This window comes from Cupressus sempervirens, chromosome 9, assembly GCF_028749045.1.
Source record: "Cupressus sempervirens isolate cs-2001-9-10 chromosome 9, ASM2874904v1, whole genome shotgun sequence".
Classification (NCBI taxonomy): domain Eukaryota; kingdom Viridiplantae; phylum Streptophyta; class Pinopsida; order Cupressales; family Cupressaceae; genus Cupressus; species Cupressus sempervirens.
In genome coordinates, this window is record NC_143126.1 from 794,001,610 (window position 1) to 794,019,323 (window position 17,714).

The following is a 17,714-nucleotide window of genomic DNA, read 5'->3' on the forward strand; positions in this document are numbered from 1 at the left end:
CAATCATATATTTAAAGGTTTTCAAATTATCTAGAGCTTTTAATTTTTCTATTAATAATATAATGCAAGCCATTTTCAAATAATTATCAATAAGCAGAATAAAGTACCTTTCACCATTGAGCTATTTTTCCCAAGTAGGTTTGTGTAGATCAAAATGTATTAGCTCCAATTAATCTGGGTAGTACTTGACCTTGAATCTTGTTTCAATTCCTATTTGACATTCTTTGCATAAGATATTTGTGGGCTTGATGATCCTTGGAACATCTCTTAGTACTGTAAACACCTAAAAATCCTTTAGAAAATAAAGTATTTTTATTTTCTGAAAAATCCCTGATGACATCATCATTTTTTAATTATTTAATTATTTAATTAATTTATTTATTTTCATGCCATTAAATCCCTTTATCTTAATTAAAAATATTTAATTAAGGAATCCCTCCCAAAAATGTGTAAATCTTATTTAAACATTATTTCCTTATTTGTTAATTATTTAATTAATAAATTGACCAAAAAACCCAAAATAAATAAAAAAATTATTTTTTCCCCAAAACTTGGCCAATTTCCTTAAGACCACTAACCTCTTCCAAAATCTTCTAATCCTTCTTTAATTTTGATTTAAGGCTAATCCCATCATTTCCTACCCCTAATCCCAACTCAAAATATTTAATTAAGATTAAATATTAATCCTCATGTTTATTAAAAAAGTTTTAATAAATATCTCCTCAACCCAAACCCTTGAAATAAATAAAACTTTATTTATTTCCTAAAAATCTAATTTATCCTCATCCTAAGAAGTTCTAGACTCTTCTAGAAAGTCTTCATTCTCATCTTAGGAAATTCTAGACTATTCTAGAAAGTCTTTATCCTCATCCAAAGTCTAGACTCTTCTAAAAGATGTCTTTAAAACTAATCATAATCCCCTCCTAACCTTGTCACATTCCCTAAACATGGGTTAAAACTTACTAACCCAAGCCAAAGTTAACAAATATCTCCTCCTTCACCCACCCTCATTAAATGCCATCCACTTGCCTATCCCTAAGCTAATCCTAAACCATCCTAATTCATCCTCTAATCATTTGCACAATCCTAAGCAAGCTTAAAACCCTACTAATCAAGCCCAAGTCGAAATTGCTCTCATCTCTCTCAAAATATCTCAACCATAAAATTTTATGAAGCCCACTAGGCCATAAATGACTCTTTCAAGCCCTTTTATTGCTCTTACAAGCCATTATGAGGGTCTTTATAAAGATTTTATCCTTTGAGCCTTTTTTGTTGACTCATCCTTCCCCTTTCCTCCATCCTCTCACCATGTGACATGTGTCACTCTTTGATTGGCTGTAAGGAAGCACAATCCATGTGCTCTCCTCTCATGCAATCTGAGCCCTCCATGAGCTTTTTCCCATCTTTGCATCTTAGCCCTCAATCCCTCAAGCCTCTTGCCTATAAATTGGATCCTTCCCCTTTGCAAAACAACACAATCCATGAAGTAAAGTCATAATACCATTTTAAGAAGCCATTTTACATCAAAACCATACACTCACACCCAAATTCCAACTCCATTTGAAGCCCTTTTTGAAGCATAAGCTTGAGCATACATCCTATCTATTTAGACAAAGCCACTCAACAAGAGAGCTTCTTATTGAGAGAGCCCATTAATGGCTCATATTCTTAATTGAGAGCTCATCTTAGTCTATCTTGAAGTTTATGAATTTTGTTTAGTTTGTAGAAGCTTTATTTAAATTTGGTTTCTATTAGCATACTAACATTGCTCATATACATTTTGGTACGCCCAGTGGGACCCCGCATGGGTCATCTTCATTAGCTTTTTTAGTCAAGTTTTGTATGTCATTTGCTAATTTTGGCTAATTTTGCTTGTTTTTGTGATTGGTAGGATTGTATAAATTGGTTTTGTAGGTCCACATGAGCATGAAGAAGACAAAGGAACTCATAGTCTATCTCATAGTATTTACAGATTTTTCAAGCTTATAGGTGGACAAAGCACTTGAAATTCTTCTTCCTCTTCTTGTCTATATTCTTCTTATTCCATCTACTTCTTCTTCTTCTTGTGGGAGATCTTGGCCATTTTATTTAAAGGAAGCAAAATCATACACACTTCTTTTCAGTGCTTAAAATGAACCCCCAAATCATACTTAAATCCATTAAAAACTAAAAATTTGCAAAAAAAAAAAAAAAAAAATCTTTTAACAAGTGAAACTAAACCAATCCAATCATTTGCATCCTTGCAACATCAAGGTTTTAGATGCATTCATGCAAAGTTAGGAACACTTCATTTTTGGGAATTTAAAAAGAACTTCAAGTTTCCATTTCAAAAGGTTCAAAATCAACATTGAGTGCCATGGATTAAAATCAAGTTTGTTTTTTTAATGAATGCATGATTAAAACAACAAATCCAATCTTGAATGCCATAGATCAAATAATCATCTTTTGGGGCATAAAAAGAATCCACATTTTTGAAATCTTCTAAGTTATAAAAACTAATAAAGACGCTTTAAGTAAGTTTGTAGTTGGACTCACCCTCTTTAATCACCCATCAATTTAACCATTGGTTGCAATCTCAGCACCATCTATGGGGATGGGTCTACCTAAGAGGGTGTCAAGTGCTCCACAAAGATCAAACTCCACTCACTTGGGTCTTTAGTGGTTTTTCTACGTTAGAAAATTCCTTGAATGCACATTAATCTCGCTCACACTTCATTTGGGCATAAAAATTGGACAAATCTTGACGTTGAGGGCCTCCAGGCGCGCGCTTGGCAATCGAGTTTCACACATCTTTGTTTTGGGCTTAAAACAAACTCACACTCAATCTTGAATGCCTAACAATCAATGAACATTGCATGGTTTGGACGCATTTTCAATGGCGCTCGCATTTCTTATGTTGACAATCTTTCGACTTTCATTCTGTTGACGATGATGTCAAATTGGAATGAACATTGTATGCCATAATCACAAGTGTCTTCAATCATAGCTTACAAAATTTAAATCATCAATTGGAATAAACGTGTGTCTTTTAAAGCCCAAGATCATGTATGTGGTCTTGTTTTACACTTTTTAGGAGGCCTGCTTGGGGATTTCATCACCCCTTGGGACGACCTCAACTCCAGCGTTCCGGCGGAGTATAAAAATCGAGAGGTGAATCCAAAGACACCTCTCTTGGAATCAAGATTTTGTCACTCGGGCTAAGCCTCAAGGAACTTTATACCCTTGAGAAGTGAAAGAAGAGAAGTGGGTTATCGCTCCTCTCGGCTGTGTGACATCTTTTTGGTTTCATCTATGGATTTGGGCCTCACGTACCTTGCATATATCGAGGACTCCCTAGCTATAACAAATTTCATCCTTGTAGAAAGCTTCCTAGGATGTTGGTGTGTTTGACGTGCTTGCTCCAAAAAAAATTTTGCTTGTTGGTTCATAGCTTTTGAATGAATGTTTGCCAACTTTGGTCAAAATCTCAAAAAAGCAGAAATCTCCCAGCTCAAGGCATACTTAGCGTAGTCACTGCCTCATCAAAAAATCATCCAAGCTCCCCCGCTGCAACCGAATCTATCTAGTTCCTTGCTTTAGAACAATCCCAAATCCAAAGTCTCTCCAAATCACCCCCCCTAGCCAACTAGCAACCCAATCCAAAATCACACCCAAGCCTTTAGAGAGTTGTTGTCATTCTGCTAGAATTTGCTATCCAATCAATCTGACCAATCCACCAGCCTCACCAAGGTTATCCCTTTGATAGAGCTTTTTCTAGGGTAATCCAGCTTTGTCACTTATATCCCTCATCACCTTGAGCTAAAGGTTGGGATCCACAAGTGGTCAATCTTGTGTCATGCCCATAGGATCATTAGTCTATCCTCAAGTTGACACAGCCACCAGCAAATCTAGCGCACAGGAAAGCAAAACTCTCACTTTTTGACAGCATGCCCTTGAAGTCTTCCATCCACAGGAAAGCCAAAAATCTCTAGCCAATCCTCCTTAGGTCTGTCATACAACTTTGACTCTCCCTAGGAAATCCTTCATCAGCCAATCCAAAATCTGCGTTTAATCCAAATCCAACCATGAGCTTTCGTGTTCATCCATATGCAAGACCCCATCCCCATCCGACTCATCATCAAAACATGAAATACCAATCCTATCATGATGTGTTTGATCATATTGTCCTTGCTCCCGCAACCTCCTATTCCAATGATGATGAAAATCTTGTTGACTATGATGAGTATATTGAAAGCCTTAGAAACATTCCCCCAAGCATCCCCCAAAATCCACATATTCTTCCAAACTATCTAGTCATGCCATCTGATATCCCAGCTTCTCCTCCATCAACCAATCAAACAAGCTTCCAATCTTCCACCCCCATCACACTAGCTATACCTGTCAATCCACCTCCACCTCCGACACACGAGTCTCCCAGGAATCTCCTAGAGGAAATACAAGAAAAGCCACCTCCAACAGTCGATAAGCCATGTCATCTAATCCAACCATGTGAAGTAGTCAGTGATGAAGCTTCCCCATCTATAATATCACCTCCATCTCCCATAGCTACCATCCCCATACCATCCATCAAGTTGCTTAAAATCCTTCCACTTCCTGCAAGCATCAAATTCCCACCACCCATCGAATCGCTCCAGATCCCATCCACATCTCCTCCTCCAAGCATTATCCAAATCCCATATAATGAACCTCATGCATCCACTCCCATCCATTCCTGTCAATATCTTGTCCAAAAGCATGTTGAAATATCCTCCGATAGAACAGCAAATCTTGCCATCCCACTTATTCCCCTACATGATCCACTTTTACCATCCCCTCCATATCTAAATCCTACCATCTTACTTACTCCATCTCAAGATCCCTTTCCCTCAGCCCACCCAACTCAATATCCTATCCTCCCATCTCCTCTGCTTCATGATCATACATCTCCCATAGTCCATGATGATAGATCCATCGAAAAAGAACTAATTATCATATCCGAAGCTCCAACTCCTTCAGCTAGTAATGGACTCACATCTTGTGTTCCAAATGATGAACATCATATTGAAAAAAGAAATGAAAATGTATTTCTAGATGTTGGTATCCCCGCTATTCCTACATAGTCCCAAGTCCTTCCATCTCCACCCCAAAGTTCCCATCCATCTTATTCCGCATCTATTTTGGGCCCTCATCCTACTCCTTATCTCCAACCCTCCATTTTGGGTCCATATATCCCTTATCTAAATCCCACACCCTTTCCATCCATTTTGGATCCTTACATACCTTATATGAATCCTTTATCCCCTCCATCTATTTTGGGACCTACACCTTCCCCGTTTCCATCTATTTTGGGTCCATATCCTTCCTTCCCTCCATCCATTTTGGGCAATTATATCCATCCATATCCTATGTTCCAATCTATCCTTACATCCCCTCAAATCCACCAGCTAGATCATCAAAGGCACTCACCCTTGAATCCCTTCCAACCTTTAAACCCTATCACTCCATCAATTATCCCTCCATCTCCTCCATGCTCTTGTTCCCATCCCATGGCTAATAGAAGCATATTGGATGCCAAAATAAAAAAGCATAAATCCAAAAATCCACAAAAATCCAAGTCTCAACATGTCCCTTCTAAAATACATGTTCAAAACAAGAAACATTTAATCCCAATCAAAGAAAAAGTCAAGAGGCCACAAAAGCCCAAGCTAAAAAAGTCAAAAATCATGTGGCTACCCAAGATGCTCATAAAAGAAATGCATCTCAAAGAAAAATCTCAATTGGCATCCATTCATGCTACTCAAAAAGCCTCATTCATCCATCCTTCATCCAAATCCCCATATAAGCATCCTTCATCCCCCCAATCCACTTTTAGTCCATATGCTTCTTATCCTAAATTTCCCATCCTCCATCTTCCAACTCTACTTTTAGTCCTTATCTTTCTCTTCCTCCATTTTCTCCTCAACCTCGCTCAAAACCATCTTTCCCACTAATTTATCACCTCTCAAGGTGTGTGCCAATGATGATCTTTCTATTTTTCTCATCCATTTACCCACAAGCCTTATGTCTTCGCATCCATTATCTGTCAAACTCCCACCCACCATTCCACTTGTTCAATCCAATCCTTTTTCATCCATCCTACCAACATCTATGAGCCAAAAATAGCTAAAGAAAGCCAAAATCATTCCAACTAAGTCCAAAGTCAAAAAGTCAAAAAAAAAAAGTAAAAAAAAATAAAGCGTCCACTGGTGAAAACTTGGCAATTCAAGCACCTTGGACAAGTACCATGATGAAAACTTGGCAAACAAGCATCATGCGTAATCTTGCCATCCCCAACTTAGCTTATCACCCTCATTCTTTTGGTCATCTCTTGACATCCAACTCCATATTCCACTCTATCCACCTATCCTCCACCCTCCATCTTCCATCTCACACCATCCACTTATCTCCTGCAGCTTCAGCCAACCATCCCAACTATCATCCATCTCCCTAGCCCCTTCAGCTTTTTACATCCTAGCTTCAATCCTATCACATCCATCATAAGACCTCCTTTCACATGTTATCTTCTAATTGGGGGCACTATATTCCTTGGAGATCTTGTCTTGTCCATCCTCCCTTGTCATTGGTATCTAGCTCTAGGCTATCCTCATGCAAACCCAATGTCATCTCTTTATATCCATCATAATCCTAGCTATCTACCATCCTATCCAGCCATCTCATCCTGCTCCTCTAGCTATCCTTGGTCACAAAATCTCTCATCATCATTGGATGCATCCTGCCAAATCCATATCTTTCGCTATCACCCCACGCTTAGCTTTCGCATCTTGCATAACATCGAACCATCTTGCTATCCTATCATCTTGAGCTTTTGCCTACTTGTAACTATCTTGGTCAGCTTCAGCTTGTAAATATCTTGGTCCATCAGCTTGTACATCCTCTTTAGCTTAGTACCATTGTATCTATCTAGCTTTCGTGTCAGTTCCTCCTTGATCAACATCTTGCACACATCGCACAACCCTTGGTTAGCTATTCCAATGCATCCTTTAACTAGATCTCCTGTCACCAAAGTGGTATCCTTCTTAGTTCAGCTTGCCAGACGCATCACTCATCTAGATCCATCAGCTTAGGTGCTCTCTGATAGATCTTTGCAGGATATAGCTTTACTCATGTCTGATCTTGGTTCGTTAGTACCTTGTCCTACCCATCTCATTGGCAAACAGTTCTCTTTTGGATTTTCACTTTCTTTCGATTTGGAATCTTCCCTTTTGGGTCTTGAAGTATCTTTTCCAAGCAATCTCCTTGTTCCCTCCTCAATGTTGTCACGATCTTCCATATCATGGTATACTGCGAATGGGGCAATCAGAGCGTAAGGTTTTGATCATGTCTTTTGCTTGTTTTCTTTTCTGCTTGTGGGTTACCCAGTGTCGTTTCCACACTGCTTCCTCTGGGATTCATGTGTGATACTGAGGCAATCCTTGCGTGTTTGTTTTGAGTCAGTTTGTCAGTCCTATGGATGGTTGGTGAAAAGGCCTTGATGTTCTTGGTAACCTTGGCAATTAACCAACAATCCTATAGCAAATCTAGTGCTCAACTACATGGTGGTACTTCTCTTTGAAGTATCCCTCCACTCAAAAAGCTTCAATGGTTTTCCTTCATCTCCATTATCCCCCATCCATATCCAACATCTGTCTCTCCTACCCCAGTTTATGCATCAGTATCTCTTTGAATCACTCCTCACCTTTAGCTTTAGGGATCCACAATCCTAGTCTTAGGGATCCACCAATCGAAATCAATCCACCAAGCCTCATCTTTCGAGATCCACAATCCTAGTCCTAGGGATCTCCGAAACCCATCTTCCACCAATCTGACTCTTTGAAATCCTATTGCATCAGCTTTATAATCCCCTCATCCATCTCCCTATCCTGGATTCTTTTTTATATCGCTCCGCTCCTTCATCCTCCACCTTCCCTAAAGTCTTAAGCTTGCTTCCTCTTGTGCATCTGATTCTCCTTTATCATTCTCCCATAGTGAGAGTTTGAGTTAATTCAGCCCCTTCTCTTTGCCAATCTGAGTTTCCTTGCTCATCCGAAATTCTTTTACTTTTCAAGAAGTCGTCAAGCCTCACTTTCTCTCCCCACCGCCTTCTTGAGGGGGCATCTTGCAGTCCATTCTCTCCCCTTCTGCTCTAGCCTTGGGCATCTTATTTTCTTATCTTTGATGCCATGCCACTTGCGGCATCACATCAAAGAGGGGAAAAATGTAGACACCTAAAAATTCTTTAGAAAATAAAGTATTTTTATTTTCTAAAAAATCCCTAATGACATCATCATTTTTTAATTATTTAATTATTTAACTAATTAATTTATTTTTATGCCATTAAATCCCTTTATCTTAATTAAAAATATTTAATTAAGGAATCCCTCCCAAAAATGTTTAAATCTTATTTAAACATTATTTCCTTATTTATTAATTATTTAATTAATAAATTGACCAAAAAACCCAAAATAAATAAAAAAATTATTTTTTGCCCAAAACTTGGCCAATTTATTTAAGACCACTAACCTCTTCCAAAATCTTCTAATCCTTCTTTAATTTTGATTAAAGGCTAATCCCATCATTTCCTACCCCTAATCCCAACTCAAAATATTTAATTAAGATTAAATATTAATCCTCATGTTTATTAAAAAAGTTTTAATAAATATCTCCTCAACCCAAACCCTTGAAATAAATAAAACTTTATTTATTTTCTAAAAATCTAATTTATCCTCATCCTAAGAAGTTCTAGACTCTTCTAGAAAGTCTTCATCCTCATCCTAGGAAATTCTAGACTATTCTAGAAAGTCTTTATCCTCATCCAAAGTCTAGACTCTTCTAGAAGATGTCTTTAAAACTAATCATAATCCCCTCCTAACCTTGTCACATTCCCTAAACATGGGTTAAAACTTACTAACCCAAGCCAAAGTTAACAAATATCTCCTCCTTCACCCACCCTCATTAAATGCCATCCACTTGCCTATCCCTAAGTTAATCCTAAACCATCCTAATCCATCCTCTAATCATTTGCACAATCCTAAGCAAGCTTAAAACCCTCCTAATCAAGCCCAAGTCGAAATTGCTCTCATCTCCTTCAAAATATCTCAACCATAAAACTTTATGAAGCCCACTAGGCCATAAATGACTCTTCCAAGCCCTTTTATTGCTCTTACAAGCCATTATGAGGGTCTTTATGAAGATTTTATCCCTTGAGCCTCTTTTGTTGACTCATCCTTCCCCTTTCCTCCATCCTCTCACCATGTGACATGTGTCACTCCTTGATTGGCTGTAAGGAAGCACAATCCATGTGCTCTCTTCTCATGCAATCTGAGCCCTCCATGAGCTTTTTCCCATCCTTGCATCTTAGCCCTCAATCCCTCAAGCCTCTTGCCTATAAATTGGATCCTTCCCATTTGCAAAACAACACAATCCATGAAGTAAAGTCATAATGCCATTTTAAGAAGCCATTTTACATCAAAACCATACACTCACACCCAAATTCCAACTCCATTTGAAGCCCTTTTTGAAGCATAAGCTTGAGCATACATCCTATCTATTTAGACAAAGCCACTCAACAAGAGAGCTTCTTATTGAGAGAGCCCATTAATGGCTCATATTCTTAATTGAGAGCTCATCTTAGTCTATCTTGAAGTTTATGAATTTTGTTTAGTTTGTAGAAGCTTTATTTAAATTTGGTTTCTATTAGCATACTAACATTGCTCATATACAAGTACATGTGTAGATTTGAACCTTACAACATTGTCCAAGTTTATTTGACTCATCCTTTTGTGTCATAGCCAACATTCACTAGTTTGTGTCATTAGACATATTCTTCCTCTTAGGCTCCCTTAGATGATAAACATTTGCAACAATCCTATTTCCGTCTACAACTAGTCTTCCAAATTTCCCCTTCTCGATTTTAGAGCCTACCCTAAAATTTGAAATTGTATCTCTTACTGCATGCATGACTAACTCTAAGGAGAGTATGTTTCAATCCTTAAACATAAAGAACATCCTCTATTTGGTTTTTTCCATTAAATATTATTGTGCCCCTTTTTATGGATTTTGATTAATCCTTTATTAGAAAACTTAATTGATTCATCCATCTCATAAGGCTGATGACCTTTTCTTTGTTACTAGTCATTGTGAGATCAACCACTATCAATCACCCAAGCATTTTCTTCTTCCTTTGCATGGAAGTCAGTTTATATAATCATTGATTCTGAACAAATTAACTTTATCAACCTGTAAGGTACTAGACTTCTTTCATTTTTTAATCGCATTCTTCTTGTCACTCACTTTTAAGGACATGAAAAATGTTTCATCATTTGAGTCATTATGATCTCATCTCCTAAGGAAAAAATGATTTCATTGAAATAAAGACTTCTTTTGAACTTCTTGATATTATTGTTATCTATTAATTATCTAAAGTTATACTTAGATCTAATATGACTAACTCTTACACAATTAAAACATTTGAAAGGTAATTTACCTTTGTATTTGTCGGTGCCTTTCTTTAGCCTTCTCACAAAAATTGCTTCTACTTCATTAAAGTCATCAATCTAATCAACAATGTCATTTTCTACCTTCTTGTTGACTTTAAATGTTACTTCCTTTTTAAAAGAATCTTTGTCAAAATCTCTCATCTCAAAAGTAGTAAGAGCACAATATAGTTGATCCATTAGATATTTACCCAAGTCTGTACTTCCCTCAATAATAAATAGCTTATGTCTATAAGACTTATCTAAGTACCTCTTTGACAACCTCATCTTCTGTTGATTGACTATCAATACCCCTAATGTTGTTTCCCACTTCATCTACCTAGGGCATACAAATTGCAAGTTCTCCATCTTTAGACATGCTTAAATTCTCAAATTTGCAATTAATATTCTATGTGTTGATTTTCTTTTCTTTATCATCCTGTTCATTGATGTTGTTAAGATTTTCCCAAAACTCTTTAGTAACACTGCAATACATCACCTTCATTATCTCAAAATTTGGTAACCCACTTAAGTTTGTATTCCTTTCTTTTCCATTTTTCATACATCCTAAACTTTGTAAGATTTGGTTATGGAGTACTGGGAGTAGTATCAATATCCTTGAATGAGTTCCAAACTCTAGAAACTATATAGGACATATATTCTTCCATCATTTAGTTAATGAGTGTAGTTTGATCCATTAATGTTAGGTGCCTTGTGAGGTGCATATCTTGTCATCAAAGGCCTTCCACATGTGGTCAAGCTACTTCTAGGGAACCTTTCTCTAATACCAATAGTTGGACATACCACAAGTACATAAATGCAGAGTATTTTCCAGACCAATGTTCCAAACAATTGAATTTGCAACATATTGCATTTACCATATATATATGCTACACCACTAGATACCTAAAAATAGATAAACATAGCATCCATAACATTTACAATTCCTTAACCATTTACTCTATTGCTCGGTTTGGCTTAACTTTCTTGACATAAACAATCACTTTGTCTCATCAAAGTCTAACTAATCAAATGTCGATTGTAGCTTCCTTTTCATAACTCAACTTTTCCTCTAGGTGCTATTGTTATGAGAAATTTCTCAAATCCTCTTCATCAATCAAATAGAAATGACATTTAGATCAAGTAGCAATATGTCTTATTAATAGATTTGACATCAATGACAAAACAACAATTGTTCCAATTGTAAGTTTCCAACAATCTTCCTCTTTGGCATTGATGGAAACATATCTACATCTCAATATTAGAAATATCTCAATGCATCAAACGTGTCTTACTTTTTTACCATACAATCCAAAAATATTTTCTCCCTCTAAGATAATAGATCTCCCTTTGTGTTCATATCACTCTTTCTTATATATATGCTATATATATCTCTGGCTATCTCTCCTTCTTGTATTGTATAAATCCCCTTTTATTAAATATCTCTCCCTCTTTGGTATATCTCCCTCTTTGTTCTGATATATCTACTTTATATATCTCTGGCTATCTCTCCTTGTAATGTATAACTCTACTTTTACTGAATATCTCTCCCTCTTTGACAACAATGCCAAAGACACTTAGCTTTCTTAGCTTTAATCTCTTCATACATCTTAATTATGTAGATTTTGCATGTCGGGTTGATTTCTATCATTTTTCGATGACTAATCTATTATGTTGTACTTGACTATCTAGCTTAGGCATGTCCCAAAATAGAGTTGTATTGCATCAATGTATAAGATATTTTGATTAGCACATTTGATACAATGCACCTTGCCTCCTTAAGTATCTTTGTTTAGGGGAATCACCTCTAATTTATCTCTAAGATATTCATGAGCATCTTTAGGTTAGGATATTGTGGATATGTTAGCAATTTGTTCTTTTATGTTCACATATTCTAGCTTCACTTCTTTATCTTGAACTAATTCCCTCAAGTAGAGATACTTGATAGCAATGTTTTTTGTCTTAGTATGCATCACTAGATTCTTTGAAATGTTAATAGCACTTGTGTTATCACAATAAATAACTATTGGATCTGTAATTTCTTCTTTCATACCTTTTAGTAATTGCTCTAGCCACATAATATTTGAACAAATCACTACAACTACCACATACTCAACTTCAGCTTTTGATTGGGAAATAAAATTATGTTTCTTGCTTGTCCATGACAATAATATCTTTCCAAGAAATAATACACCTCCACTAGTGCTTTTTATGTCATCAATATTTCCTTTCCAATATGAGTCAGTGAATACCTTCAGTTCAAATTTATCACTTGTCTTGTAATAAAATCCATAATCTTCTACACCTTTCAGATATCTCATTATTCTTTTCATTTCCATTATGTGAATCTCCTTAGGCTTTTCTAAAAATATTGCAATTTTTCAATCATGGATCTGTATAAGGTTTGGTTCACATCAATAGATTCATCATTCTTAGATAGCTTATGTCTTGTTGACATAGGTGTTCTCACTAGTCTTGAATCTTCCATACCAAAATACTTTAGTATCTCCTTGATGTATTTGGACTGTGTAATGAAAATATTAAACTTCATTTGGCATACTTGCAATTCAGCAAAAAGTTTGATTTCACCAAACATAGACATTTCAAATTCCTTCTTCATTTCATTACTAGAAGATTTGCATAATTCTTCTCCTCCTCCAAATATAATGTCATCCACAAATATTTTAGATAATAGTACTTCATTGTTCTTATCATTCTTCAAATATAGATTATCATTATCATTTGTCATTTCAAAACTACTCTTCACCAAATAGTTATGTACTCTTTCATACCATGCTCTTGGGGCTTGTTTCAATCCATGAAGGGCTTTGCTCAATTTACATACTATGTTCTTCTTGTTTGGATCCGCAAATCCTTCAAGTTGATCAATGTACACTTCTTTCTCAAGTATACCATTCAAAAATCTAGATTTGACATCAATTTGATATACCTTGAAATTCATGTAGGCTAAATATGCAAGCAGAGTTTTGACTCCAATTCTTGCCACAAGAGAAAAAGCTTCTCCATAGTCAACTCCTTCTTCTTTAGCATATCCTTTTCATACCAATCTTTCCTTATTTCTTGTTACTTCACCATTCTCATTGAGTTTGTTTCTGAAAACCCGCTTTTTACCAATGACATTTTTGTCTTTAGGTCTTGGCATCAAAGTCCAAGTATTGTTCTTCTCAATCTGTTCAATTTCCTCATTCATTGCCTGAATCCAACCTTCATTGTCTATATCATCTTTTATTATTTTGGGCTCAAATTCACAAAGTAAGCATGTATCATCTCTAAGTTTCTTTCTTGTCATAACACTTGATTCGGCATCATGAATGATTTGTTCAAGTTTGTGATGTCTTCTCACATACTTTACTAGAACGGGTAGTTTCCTTCTTTATTCTTCTATAGGTTCATCTTGGAAATTAGTCTCAAGCTCATTTGCTCTTCCTTGTTGAGGTTCTGGTCTAGCTTCTACATGCTCAACATTTTCTATCTAATGGTTGCCATTGCCTGTCTGTGACTCAACATCTTCAGTTTGTTGCTCGGCACCCACTCTGTTGCTTGGCAATTTGTTTCTCTACAACATTTCTTTTCTGTTGAGAGATTGCAACTTTATTTTCTTGTTCATTAGGAGTTCTTGGAGTATCATCATCCACATATATAAATGTACTATAGTCTCCAAGTTATTCTTTGCATGTAGTGTCACTTTTTTCTACAAAATCATCATTTTTTACATTTTTAGTTTCCACAACTTTGTTAGTGTTAGAGTTCAAACACTTGTAAGCTTTTCTTTTGGTGGAATATCCTAGGAACATACCTTCTTCACACTTTTCATGAAGTTTTACATTCCTATTATCTTTAAGTATATAGCATCTATTTCCAAATATTTTGAAATATTTCACATTAGGAGCATATCCATACCATAGTTCAAAAGGTGTAGCATTTGTACCTTTCTTGATGTGTTCTTGTTAGTTACCCAATGAGTCACCATCTTTTAAAACTTTTTTCTTAGATTCTTGAAGTCTTTCCTTCATCGCTCCACATATTTTTCATCATTCAAAGTGTTGTACAAAATCTTGAATGCTTCCTCTTGCGGTCCCTTCTTCTGAACCAATTTGAACCACTTTGAACTCTGGTTCAAAGTAGTTCAAGATAGTTCAACCAAAGGTTTTACACTAATGATTTTTCTTGCAAGAAATGTGCGCCAATCTAGCAGGGTGTTCTTTTGAATCACTTTGAACAAATTTGAACCTTGGTTCAAAGTAGTTCAAATTCGTTCAACGGTAGAGGTGTCTTGGTGAAATTGGATTATGGTGTATGATGCACCTTCATTTCACAAGGCATTGATGGCTATGTCAAAGAGTGATTATTTAAAGGACATTTTTATTCCCAATGCAAAAATTATCATTATGACGAAAAGTGAAAAATCTCTAGCTGAAAAAGGGATTGGATGTTGCAATAAAGCTAATCATTATTGATATAGCCAAAAAGGGGAATTATTAAATGAAATGGTTATATCACAAGGCTTTCGAACATGTGAAATTTAACAAGGAGTGATTTGTCATTAATGCCTTATAATAAGCCTATACTTCCACACATAAGTGCTTTTCCTTCTTAAAATGAGCTCGGCTTTCTTTTTTTGTTTATCATGCGAAGAGTTGAAAGTTTGGAAAAGAAACTCTTAAAGAAGGAAGGGAAAATCATTGTTTTTTGGAAAATCACAGATGAGAAACATAAAAATTCTTGTTTTTGTTCTGCAATCTCTATGTTTTCTAGAAAATCAGTTTGAAGCCTTGCTATTTTGATTAAGGATGAAGTTTGTTTTACATTTCTTTGGCAATGTTTCAAGTCTGGAATGTAAAAGGCCAATCATAACTGATATGAACTTAGAGGGTGTTAAGTTGGAGAATTTGCAAGAAAATTTCCTTGAGTATGCTAATAAATTGAAAGGATGAATGGAAGTTCTAACCAATGGACTAATTGAAGCTGTGGCTTTTCACCCATCTCTTCTGAGTCCTGAGTTGCTCCAAATGTGTATTGACCATTATGATGTTAGGAGCAAATGTATTGTAAGAAAAGATGGTGAAAAAGTGATCTCAATTTCGAGAGAAACTATTGCCTTTGCATTGCATTTTCCAGAGGGTACTTTTGCGACATTCTCCCTTGTTCACGCCCAGGCTAAAAATCAAGAAACTCCAAACCAATTCCACAATACATTGGCTAGGAAATGGATTGAGACCATGTATGGTGGAGCTTCTAGGTTACCCAAAGTTATCACTAAAGATCACCTTAAACCTCATATTCACGACCTTGTGGTGTTATTGCATAGAGTTTAAGTTTCTACTGATGTTTTTCTCTTTGAGGAATGGATGTACAGATATATAGAAATCATTTTGAAGGGAGAACAATGGATGGATTGGGCATAGATTATCGCTAGTTCACTAATAATGCAACTTAAGCATGCCAAAGAGTCTAGAGAAAATTTCTATATGGTTTCCTACTTGACTTATTATGTTGTCTATGTTTGTGACCTTACCCCTCTTCCTCATGGAATCTGGAATGAAGAAACAACGGTGTACCAATATTGCCCTCTGCTAAAAAGAGATAAAGTGTTGGAGAACTTTAGGAAGGTTCATGATGTGTTAATTGAAAATGTGCATACAACCTTGAAAAAAACACTAATGCCTAGGTTGTCTCCCAAAGCTCAAAGGTTGATTCATCAATACGGAAGTTATTTCATACAATTTCCTAGGTTCACTTACTTTAGAATAGGTGGATTCAAAGAGGAACTTTTAAAACTTTCACGATATGCTTTGGATTGCTTTGTTTTAGCTGAGATTTGCAGGCAACTATTCTCTGTCATTAAGGATAATTTACCACAAGAGGATTGGGAGACAACTTTCCCAATTAAACTGGGTTCTCTGGTCTATAACAGTATGATTAATGCTTCTATTATCAGAAGTAACTTGCTTGGATTTAATTTTGGTTCTTATCATAGCAAAAGAAACTTTGATAGTAAGGTATATGTAGTTCGGATTCTTGGTCTTGAAGGTTACCCGTCGGTAATTCCACAATTAGAAGATCTATGGAAAGATTGTAAAGATGACGGGGAGGTTTTGAGAAGAGGCCATTCAAGGTTAACATTACAACAAATCAATTCCCTGAAGTTGAAGTTCAAACTAGAGGGGGTGATTGAGGATGGCTCAGATATGGTTGAACCAGGCTAGGAAGAATCTCATGAATCAAAGTTGCTAGTAGTAGATTGGAATTAGGATGAGGAAGAGGATATAGATCTAAGAGCTAGATTTATATTTACTTACATAGATGACTAGCTAAAGAAGCAGAACAAGAAAGTTCTCAATAAACCCTCTTTAGGGGTGGTTTCTTTTTCTAAACCATCATCTTCTAACATCCCACTTTCGTCTCCTATTGCAGGTAGTGATTTGGCTCAAGGTAAACAAAGGAGGACGCCCATCCATATACAAAATATGGCTCCTAGAACCAGATCTCAAGCTAAATCTGAGGCCTTTAAGAAAGACAAGGTTGGAACAAAGAGGATGTTGACTCAGGGGCAGTATTCAACTGATGGTCTCAATTTCTCGAATGGCATTGATGGTGATGTACAGTTCATTGAGGCTCCTAAGGTGGATCAACCAAGGTTTATGACTCCCACTAGAGATCCTCAAGTGATTTTTGCAAGTCCTACTATCCTTGCTTGGTTATCTAATACAATCAACAAGAAAAGAAGCCTACAACTAGGTACATCACCTATGAAGGACATTGTGACTAAATATATTGCACGGGGTTCAAAGCTCAAGAAGTTGAAAATGGAAGCCCACCTAACCAAGGACCTAGTGATTGGGAAGATAACTGTTGAAATAGCCACATACAATCAAAAAATAGAGTCCAGGGAAATTGATAATGCAGATTCTAAAGTTGCCTCGGTTCAATTTGGGACCATTAATAGAAGCACTAGTAATCACTTTTTCAAATTCTCTGCTGACCACATGATGACTCAATCTGAGAAGGATAGCAGAGAGAAAAAGGAACTTAAGGGCATGGTAATTACTATGGCCATGTATATCAATTCTTTGATGAATCTAGGTGCATTGCCAATTATTCAATCCCCTCAAGCTTTCGACCCAAGTTCTGCAAGAAATCAACAATTAGTGAAACAAATGCAAAGAAGAAAGTTGCTAGCAGATGCTATGAAGGATTAGATGG